Source organism: Phaenicophaeus curvirostris, chromosome 2, assembly GCF_032191515.1.
Source record: "Phaenicophaeus curvirostris isolate KB17595 chromosome 2, BPBGC_Pcur_1.0, whole genome shotgun sequence".
Taxonomy (NCBI): Eukaryota; Metazoa; Chordata; class Aves; order Cuculiformes; family Cuculidae; genus Phaenicophaeus; species Phaenicophaeus curvirostris.
Window position 1 is genome coordinate 36,980,505 of NC_091393.1, and position 10,370 is coordinate 36,990,874.

Consider the following 10,370-nt stretch of genomic DNA (forward strand, 5'->3'; position numbering starts at 1 on the left):
CTCATATGCCATCACAAGTGATGAAAGCTGATTGGTATCGTATTATCCCTTTGATTACACCTGTACAGACCCATTAATAGATAAAGAACATGACCTGGGGAAGCTTATTGGCTAGTAATGGTGCATAGGAAAGCTGATATACAAAGCCTGATGTACATTTTAAACTGCAGTTGTATTTACAGGCTAGCTGCTTGAAAAAAAAAAACCCACAAACAGTTTTTACTGTTCCCTAGGACTTCTGTGAGATGCTATAACCACTGGACTGTTCCTCAAAACAGGACTGATGGATAAATATTCTGATGGGTCAGGCCAGGGAGCGAGGCATTCCACACACCACTGCCAACCCCCAAATATCATTTGATATTCTTGTATTTGTTCTTCATTTGGCAAATGTTTCATCCCTGGGTCTCTTTAAAACAGCCGCAATGGGTGTGATGAGTCAGTCGTCCCACCTGGCATGTTAATATGCCAGTGCTGGGCTTCAGAGGTGCTCCTCAGCTTGCCGCTGGGCCAGCTCCAGTGTCCATGCAGACTACAAGCAGCTTGCAAGGTTGTCTGCACGTCTGTGCCATGGTTTAATATGTTGGTAGGCAGTGAGGTGCTGTAACATGCTGCTCACTATAGTGGACAGGCAAGGTGCGTGAAAAGCACATGGAGTAGGGAGCACAGTGAGATGCCAGCCGTAAACAAGATCATTCTCCAAAGTTCTGTGCGGAAGCAGCCTTGTGGCCCTCCAGGCTTTCTAGCAATGATGCACAAGTGACTGCACTGCTCCCGTGCCAGTCTGGGCACTCCTGCCTCATGCAGTTTGGTTCCACTGCTCACCTTTGACAGCTGTCACACCTACTGCTGATGTGCAGGACAGAACTAGATGACTTGCGATTCACCACCCTTTTACCTCCTTGTTTCTTCTGATGCCTGAATTCCCAAAGCCTTTAATGTGATTCAGCCAGTGATCCTAAAGAGCTGATTACTCAGTGGGATGATATGGAGCGAGGTAGCGTGAGGACAGGCATAACTGGGGGCTGGCTTTGCAGCTTCTGCCATCTCAGCTACCCTGTAGTATATTTTAATCAGGTGCTGGACCAGCCCAGCATGTGTGTCCTATTGAACAGGTAGCAGGAACACGCGAGTGTTGCTAATCAGGGAGCAGAGGCTGCTGGGGTCTTTTCCTCATCTCAGTCCCAGGACTCGAATACGACTTTCTTAATGGCACCCAATCCATCACACGTACTGCAGCTGACACCTGAGTCAGGGATACAGCGCTGGCCTTGGAAAGCAGAGCCATAATTTATGCCAGCTGACAGGGCAGGAACAAGTGCATCCCATGCTTCATCCCCGAGCCAGGATGCCTTTTGCAGAGGCACTAGAGCTTGTTACATGGAGGCAGCTTGAGAGAGTGGAATAAAGATGAGTTGAGCTGTGCTGCTGGCAAGGAGAAACAATGAGTTGCTCACTCGGTGTGAGGAGAGAGCGTAGCTGATGCTGGTCTCTTATCCTGGTCATTGGTCCTACAGGTATTGGCCGAAGCTGCAAAGGATACTCTTGAACATAGCCTGCTGTTTGGCATCTCTCAATGTTGCCAATGAAATGAAGTTTACTCTGTGGCGATTCAGGCTAACCTAAATCTTTATTCTTTAAATAAATCACACTAGCACATGTTACTTGTGAATTTATGCTCATTTTCTATTTGGTTGCAGGGTTTTTCTGTTTTGCTTTAGTTTGTTTTCTTTAATAAGAAAGAAATTGCTCAGAAGCATGACTAGACTTGCTTGCAAGTGGTTACATTTAGCTGTAATCTGCCTGGTGAATTGTAGGAGGAAAATTGCACTGGTTTGAACTGGATTCAGTAGCAAGGACATTTTAATTTGGGGCAGGAGAGAAAAAAAAATTGTATAACACTGATGTGCTGTCCTGAGTAGGAGAAGAAGCCAGTGAATTGCATGATTTTTCCATCTTTGTAATCAGTTTGTTATGCAGAGAGCGATGCCGTGGGATTCAGCAATTTATCTGCTGGGTTTTCCCTGGCAGCATCTGAAGAAGTTCATTATAAGTGTTTATCACATGATCCACTTAATCAAACCAGTGGAACTCAGAGAATAAGTCATTCTAACAAGACCCTTCAGAGCTGCCGTACAAGCCACTTTACTGATACTCTTCCTCGGTGAGCGTACAATGAGTTTCCTTGTATCCTGGTCTATGACACAGGAAGTTCATTGTCCCCAGTCCAAATTTCGACATAAAGAAAGGAAGCAGGGCTTACAAAGAAGTGACAGATAGTTTGCAAAGGATTTTAGTGAGCCACTCGTATCCCAGATAGAGTCGGACTGTGCGCTCTTCCTAAGCGCAGCCTTCTGGTTTTCGGTTAGGCACAGAGCAGCTATCTACATGGCTGCTTCGGATGGTGTAAAATGCAGACGACATAAAATGAATTATTTGCTGCTTCAGATTAGAGCTTAATTATTGGAAACGTGAGGAAAAAGAGAAATCAGAATTAAACCCATGCTTTTAGCTAGACAATAGCACATACACTGCATAATAGTAGCAGAGCTGGTACCTGGGCTAATGCAAGATGCCTTGAAAGCCTGCTAAATCCCAGCACGCGCTAGGGTGTGAGATACTGAGGCTTGTCTGACAAGCTAGGAGCTTGCAGATATGCTGTTTGCAGCCTGTGTTTGTACATTGTAGGTCTGGAAGGATAAAATCTATTTCCCTGTGATGTACCTAGGAACTGTTCTGGTTGCAGGGAGCTGGTAGGTCAAGAGCTGTTCTGTCCCCTTGCAGACATTCATTTTCCTGAGCTCTGTCACAAGCAGTGTGACGCCAGATTTTCTGGCTGTCACTGGATTTTCTCACTCATGCCTTTTCACAGAATGTGTCTCATAAAGGCTTGCCTTCTTGCTATCTGCTAAAGACCAGTTTGGTTGCCACCAGTGATCTAGACTTGGACCAACCTTAGTATAGAAATTCCCTGGATAATTTTCCCAAGCACCACCCTGTTTCCATAAAATAGCGCTGCTTGGCTACTTTTACCTCCCAGACTCCTGTGAAGGCAGCACAGGCTCACACCAGACCAAATGCTGATTTTCTTTAGGGACGCACAGACTGAGCCTGACTTGGATCTCCAGATGAACTGGTTTTTGTACTGGAAACTGCCATTGGGACAAGAAGCGTTGGGCAGTTCAAGACAAACTAGTCTGTAAGACATCCAAACAGGGAATTGTGCAGGACTGAGAAATATGAGCAAGAGAAACAAAAAAACCCCAAGCTCGTTTGATGGGAATGATGTATTTTCCCTAGCATAGCTCCCATGAAGCAGGTCACAAAATTCATGCCATTGTCTGGGCACTGCCTTGAAGAAATGGTGAAACCTGTTTCTCTAATGCTGAAGTCCAGCCAGCTCAGAGCTTTAAAGTTCAACATGTTAATTACTCCTGGGAGTAATTAACTCCAGCCTGGAGTGAGCAAGGAGTCTGAACTGCATCAATCAATGGTTGTGAGGGCATTAGATCTGCAGTTTTCATTCTCTGTGTTACAGGAGAAGTTACATGATGATGCTTTGTCTTTGTTTTCCATGTAATTTGTACCTGGCTGTCTTGTCTTGACGCAGGTGTCAGTCTCTTGACTGCTGATATACTGATATGTCAAATTGTCTGTGCTGCTTTAGTAGGTTGGTTTCCAACTAATAAGTTAAAACAAGATGCAAAAACCTGGAGGAAAATACTGTTTTGCTGTCTTTTCCCTCTTAATTTTAAAAATAGTATATGCTAAATTATTTTATCGCTTTTAAAATAAAGCATGAAACAAGAAAAGGTTAATCTATGCTAGCTGGTTAGTTTTGCTACTTCATTCAATTTTATTACAGTATAGTTCCTTTCCTCTTTTTCACTTCTTTGTCATGCTCCCTATCTGTCTTCTTGGTTTCTGTTGTGCCTATTTAGATTCCCTCTTCATCTCTCTTTTGGGACAGTCTTACTGCTGGCTTTCTGCTGTTTCAGCTTCTACTCAGCCGATGCTTCAAGAAAAAAAGTGTCTCTCTTGTAAAGCCGGGAGGAGAATGGACCCATAAAAATAAATATTGTTTGTATGCGTGTAGTACTTTAATCAGAAAGTCTCTGATAACTTTACCTAAGTGGCCAGTTTGCTGTTGTCCCAGTGTCTTAGGTAAGGAGACTGGAGCAGAAAGAGATGATAACATTCTGCTGTCTGCAGCAATGCAGTAGTAAAGTGGAGAATAAACCTTCTCTTTTCCAAATGACTTTTTGGTGCCTCACCCACTACCCTGTGCATGGGGAAAGCCAGTACTGAGCATCTGTAGCAATCATAGAATCATAGAATCACCAGGTTGGAAAGGACCTATCGGATCATCAAGTCCAACCATTCCTATCAAATACTAAACCATGCCCCTCAAATCATTGTTGATAGGATTCTTCAGCCTGCTGCAAAGAGAAATGGTTCACTATTGCCTGTCTCAATGCTGAGGTCGGATCTCAGTGTATCTGCACATCATGCTTGGAGGGAAGAACTGGGAGGAAGACTGTGATGGGTGTTGTGTGCATCTGGCTGTGTGCATTCACACATGGGTGAGGTGCACACAACACCTGCTGGGAATTGAGGGGATGCTACCAGATACTGACCTGACCAGGTTTGGTCAGCGCCAAGCTGGGCTCCATTCTATCTCCCAGCCTAGGGATGAAAGACTCTTTAATGTGCTCACTGCTTCTGGGCCACTCAACTCAATCCCCAGTAGCGTTACATGCTTAGAAGTCTTTTCTCGGTAAATTGCTTCCTTTGAAGACTGCAGGCTTTTGAACAGCAGACTGCAGCACCTGCTGCTTGCTGGAAATCCCGAGGCCAGCACATGAGAGCGTTGCAGTGCCAAACGTGCTAGTCACAAAGCATCACATTTAGTGGATTTGTACTGGAGGTAGCTGATGAAGAACAGAACAGACGTGTTGTAAGGACTGTCAGCCCAAGTAAAGAAAGGTAGCTTTGAAGAAAGCCAGCAAGATAGGATTTCCAGAACATACTCCTTCAGAAAAACAAGTGAAAATCCGAAGAATGAAATACAGTCAGAATGAGCTCACTGCTGGCCATGATTTTTTAAAATGAATTTAAATTACTAACTATTTTAATCGTCAGTGTATTTTGCTCTGTCTGTCATTACAGTACCTTTTCTGCAGCCCCAGAAACAATAAACACTTTTTGTAGTTTTCTAGAGCTTGCACACAGCATTTCTTGCTCCCCCGCCCCAGAAGACTAGCACAATACAGCAGAGAAGACTTTCATCTGCCCAATCTGCAAATTAAGCGTTGGGAAGTTGCCTGCAGGCCACCCTTTCCCCTTCCACAACAGCTAGTCCTGCAGGGCGTTACACCCACTGGATGCATCTGGGGTTCACCTGAGATTCCCTGGGTCCTCCCGTTATCCCTGAGGGCTCAGTGGCTGCAGAAGTTGCTGTGAAGCTCCTCTGACTGAAGGGTTTGGTGACCAGGCAGGCGCTTGCCCCCTCCCCCTCTGGAAACTGGAGAAATCCTTGATATCTTTCAATGAAGAAACCCCTCCCTTTGCTTTAGGTGGTGTTTCTTCCAGTTTGCACAGATCTGTACGATGGCGTGTGGCGCCTGTAGTCATGATGAAGGATACGTGCGTTTGTATTTGTCTGGTCCCATCTACACCAGTGAGCCCTGGAAATGTAGCCTGACTGGCAGATCTGGTCAGGCTGGGAAACTTCGTTTCAGATGTTTTTCTCTTTGTTTATAAGTGATCTTGGCCACAGACAGGGACACGCAGCTGGTGGTCTGTGCACGGCTCCGTGATCAGGCTGAGGCTCTGGAGCGTGACCAGAGAAGAGCAATGAAGCTGGTCAAGGGGCTGGAGAACAGGCCTTATGAGGAACAGCTGAGAGAGCTGGGGTTGTTTCACCTGGAGAAGAGGAGGCTGAGGGGAGACCTCATTGCTCTCTACAACTACCTGAAAGGAGGTTGTGGAGAAGAGGGAGCTGGCCTCTTCTCCCAAGTGACTGGGGACAGGACAAGAGGGAATGGCCTCAAGCTCTGCCAGGGCAGATTCAGGCTGGACATTAGGAAAAAATTTTTCACGGAAAGGGTCATTGGGCACTGACAGAGGCTGCCCAGGGAGGTGGTTGAGTCACCATCCCTGGAGGTGGACACAGGTGGACAAGGTGCTGAGGGGCATGGTTTAGTGTTTGATAGGAATGGTTGGACTCGATCTGATGGGTCTTTTCCAACCTGATGATTCTATGATTCAACCTACTCCTGCCTCCCTTTGGAGCCAGCATTGGAGAAGCTGCTTCTCCACTGCCTTCTTCTGCAGGCTGGCACCTCAGGGCCTGGTTTGGCTTTGACTGCACAGGCAGCAGCATCCAGTGCCCATCTGCAGCCTGCTCAGAGAGGCACGAGATGGACACCTCTGGTCATACCAGATGTGCTTCTCCCTCAGACCACCTCTCAGTGGAAATCATGCATAAATGTTTTAATACAAATGTCACATAAATACAGATACTGTTCTTCCTCAACTAATTATAATATCATTAGAAAAAGTGGGAGAGGTGTGTTTCTAGAGGCCTAGCATCTCAGAGAAGGCTTTGCAGGTGGCTTTTGTGAGATGTTCGTGTGCCAGTGTGCTTTGTGCTGGCTGTGGGGATCCGTGTGAGCAGCTACTGCACCAGCCCAAGCAGAAATGACATAGTGGGGATTTCTAGCCATCCTGATGTGCTTCGTGCTGGCTGTTTACTTCAGAAGATCCGTGTCGGGGACTGGGGAGAAGGAGCAGCACCAGGCCATTGGTTCTGCAAAGCCGGTATTGAGGGAGTGCTTTCCTGCAGCAACGTCATGATAAAGGGTGGAAGAGGGGGACACTGCTGAAAGCTGTGACCTTCCAGGCAGGATCTGTTTCTCAAACACCGGTTAAACAGTGCAGAATCCTGCAGGTGTGGGCATGGGGGAGCCTGTTAAATTAAAGCCAAAGTGTAACTAGAGACATGTTTGCTTTGGAAGATAATGTGCACCTGTTCTGCATCCTGAGGGTGAGGAAACTCTCTGAAATGTGTTTTCCTTTGTTGCCATGGTAGACCTTTTGTACTGTAAGGCCACTTAGCTCCCCTTCCATTACCTTTTAACACCAGGTATTTCCTGTGGTTTTACCAGCGCCTCCAATCCAACATCCCATCAGTATGATAAATGGTGGCAATTGCTCCTTTTTCTCCATCAGTACGTCTCCTTGCGGAACTCCACTGACCATGCCACCAAAGTTTGCTGCCCAGGCTGATGCTGTTATGAACATGCCCAGGTTTCTACTACCTGCAGCCCGGTTGTTGGCTAGAGACGAGGGAAGGGCATGTTCCTAGCAAGGTGCCCTTTGATGGGGCTGCTCTAATGAGCCAGCTTTGTTATCTGCCTTGCTTCTGGGCCCAGAGAGGCATCAGGGACATCTGCTGCTTTATTTTCTTAAATGACACAAAATGATGGCAGTCAACATCCTACCAGGAGAAAATGAGCTTTTAGGGCAGCATTTCCTGTCTTCTATGCAAGGCTTTATTGGATTAATGTTGTACGAGAACTGCCATACGCTTCCCTTGCTTGAAAGGCCGATCTAGCTTAACTGTGGGATAAAAACTTTACAACCATATCTTTGTCACACAGGTGACTCACATTAAAAAAATCTTTACATGCATTAATGTCATCTGAGCTTTGTCAAGCAGGCTCTTTCTCAATTACTTCTGTGTCTCCTAGTGCTGCACTCATCCCAGTGTTAAGTATGTAACTCTTGCTTTGCTTCTTAATTTTCCATCTTAGGGGCAGTGTAGCTCCTCTCAAGTGCGCCCCTCGCAAATGGACGGGCACTGTGGCAGAACCCCCTGGCTCTGCTGTTGCCGTTCATAGAATCATAGAATAGTTTGGGTTGGAAGGGACCTTAAAGATCATCCAGTTCCAAGCCCCCAGCCATGGGCAGGGACACCTCCTACTAGATCAGGCTGCCCAAGGCCCCATCCAGCCTGGCCTTGAAAGGGATTGTTCAAGCAGTGCCTTTTGCCTCCATGGGCACCTGCCAGCCTGCGGGAGACTTGCATACTTTCAGCCATTCCCCATTACTTACACATAAAGTTAATAACTGACTCAAGAGGTCATCTACAAACATACTTTTAGTGCTGCTTTTGGTAATTTTTTCCCCTCATGGCCACAAAGGTCGTTTTTGTAACTTCCTTCCTATATTTTCCCGTAACCATTTTAACATGTTAGTTTTGAAACAGCCGGTGTGCTCTCAGCTTCTGCTTCTCCTTTACCTGCTGGTTATTTCTTTTTGTCACTGTCCTCTACCCCTACTTTTGTTGTTCACAAAAACCCGCTTTTTTCCTCCCTCTCCCTCTTCCCAGCTCCCACCATCTGTCTCTCTACAAATACAAAGCTTTAGGGGAAATGATTCACTAGGCTGGTAACTCATTACTCACACTCTCCCCATCATGGTTTCTGTTCTTGTCGGATGCTCTAACTAATGTAAAGATCAATGAATCCTGGGAATTGTTATTCAATTAAAGGAAAAAAAAAAAAGGGCCCCAGCAGTTAAATAGATTGGGCTCTTTGCAATTCCTAAACACCAATGCTTAGTTTTCCTTCCTCACTCTGCTAGCATTGTTTTTCAGAAAAAAATCATTGAAACAGATGAATAAAAATGATCACTGGACCATTTAATACAACCTTGTGTATCACATGATGCAGGAGTTACTTAATGAAATTCCCTGGCCCAAACCAAGCAAATCTGTGGTAAATCTAGAGCACATATTTTAGGATGACAGCCAAAATGATGAAAGGAATTTACTACCCAGCCTTGCTAATCATTTTGAATGCTTAACTGCACTCCTTAATATGCTGCTTTGCAAGCAGCAGAACTGACACGGCCTCATTCCCTGCCGACGTCTCTCCTCCAGCTTTACACCCTAAAAGCCCTCCCAGCCCCTTGCCAGCCCTGTCCAGCAGCAGGATACCCAGCTGTGACTCCTGTGAGTGCTGGCTGGCTGCTTGTCCACCTTGGGAAGAGACCTCCGCAGGCCTGAACCCTGTTGCCGCTCTCTCTCCACAGCAGCAGGTTTGGGGATAGCTCTTTGCTCAAGTAATTTTTTCCATGAAACTCGTAGACACAATATCTTAGAGTTTCTCCCTATTAAATGTGGTAGAAATTGTCAAAGGGGCTCAGAAGCCCTTTGAGACTGACTAGTTCATAGTGCTAAACACTTCAGATAGCCTAAAAATACCAGAGACAGCTATACTGAGTTGGCAGGTGTGCCACAGCGTTTCAGGGGACTCACTTAACCTGGAGGTTGAGCTCAATGCTGTGGGGCTCGCCAAGTGACCCTAAGTATCAGTGTTCAGGTACCAGCACCCCACTCCTTTTGCGTTCACCTTGTTGACCTTTTAAGAAAGATTTCTGTCAGTTTAGGCTTGTCAACATATACGAGAAAGCTATTTTCTTAATTGGAAGTTTAGTTTATTGTTTTCTCACGTGGAAAATGGACCTCCCCTCCCAAACATGCAAGTAGGTAACAAGAAGTACCACTACCTAACACAATCTTATTGTGCCTTGCCAGGAAGCTGCTGGCACGGCAGGTGTTAGCCTGTTTCAGTTGTTGAGCTTCAACTTCCAGTTTAGAAACTGGAGCTCTAAGAAGTGCAGCAAATGCCACAATCAAAATTATAAGAGTTGACAACACTAGATAAAAGCTTCTCCCAGTTCTCTTAAATGGCTGCAACTCTTTATACAAAAGCCTGCTGAAGGAAAACCCGAGTACATCTGTAACATGGTTCTTCAATTGTCTCTCATGAGCACCACAAAGTGTGTCTTGTATCAACACACCACACTGGCACCGCCTCCACGGAAAGCTAAGTAAATAATTTCGGTAGTGCAATAGTGCAATCTGCTTCTGGGCTAATTTACTTTTCAGACTACCAAACACATGTACTATTTAGTAGAGCTGTGTTTGGGTCATTCTATAACAAAAAAAACAAAGCTGAGAAGGATTTTGGGAAAAGTCTGCATGGAGCAGGCATGAAGTGCTCTGTGTCAGAGCAGGACATGCTAGTACGACTGCTCTGAAGAATAAGGGTTGCAGAATTGTAAGCCAGCAGGGTCCACTGTTACCACTGTAAGGTTAAGACAGTTTTAAAAGAAGAACCCTCACCAAAGTTATATTTATGTGCTCTGTAACAAAGAAGTTCAGATCTTAGCAGACGTGATGTTGTTGAGCCTTCCTGGTTGCCAACACCCCACGGCTCTCCAGCATGTTTGATTATTTTATCGTTCCATACTGCATATAAGTTGGAGGAGTCGATGTTATTTCTCTTAACCATCGCTGG

General features: G+C 45.6%; 1 long non-coding RNA gene across 1 annotated transcript in view; it reads left to right on the top strand.

Annotated features, from left to right (window-relative positions):
- The window catches only part of LOC138717844 (uncharacterized), a 36,072-nt gene that overhangs the window by 25,066 nt on the left and 636 nt on the right, over positions 1-10,370 (top strand). The gene's annotated exons all lie outside the window — the stretch shown is intronic.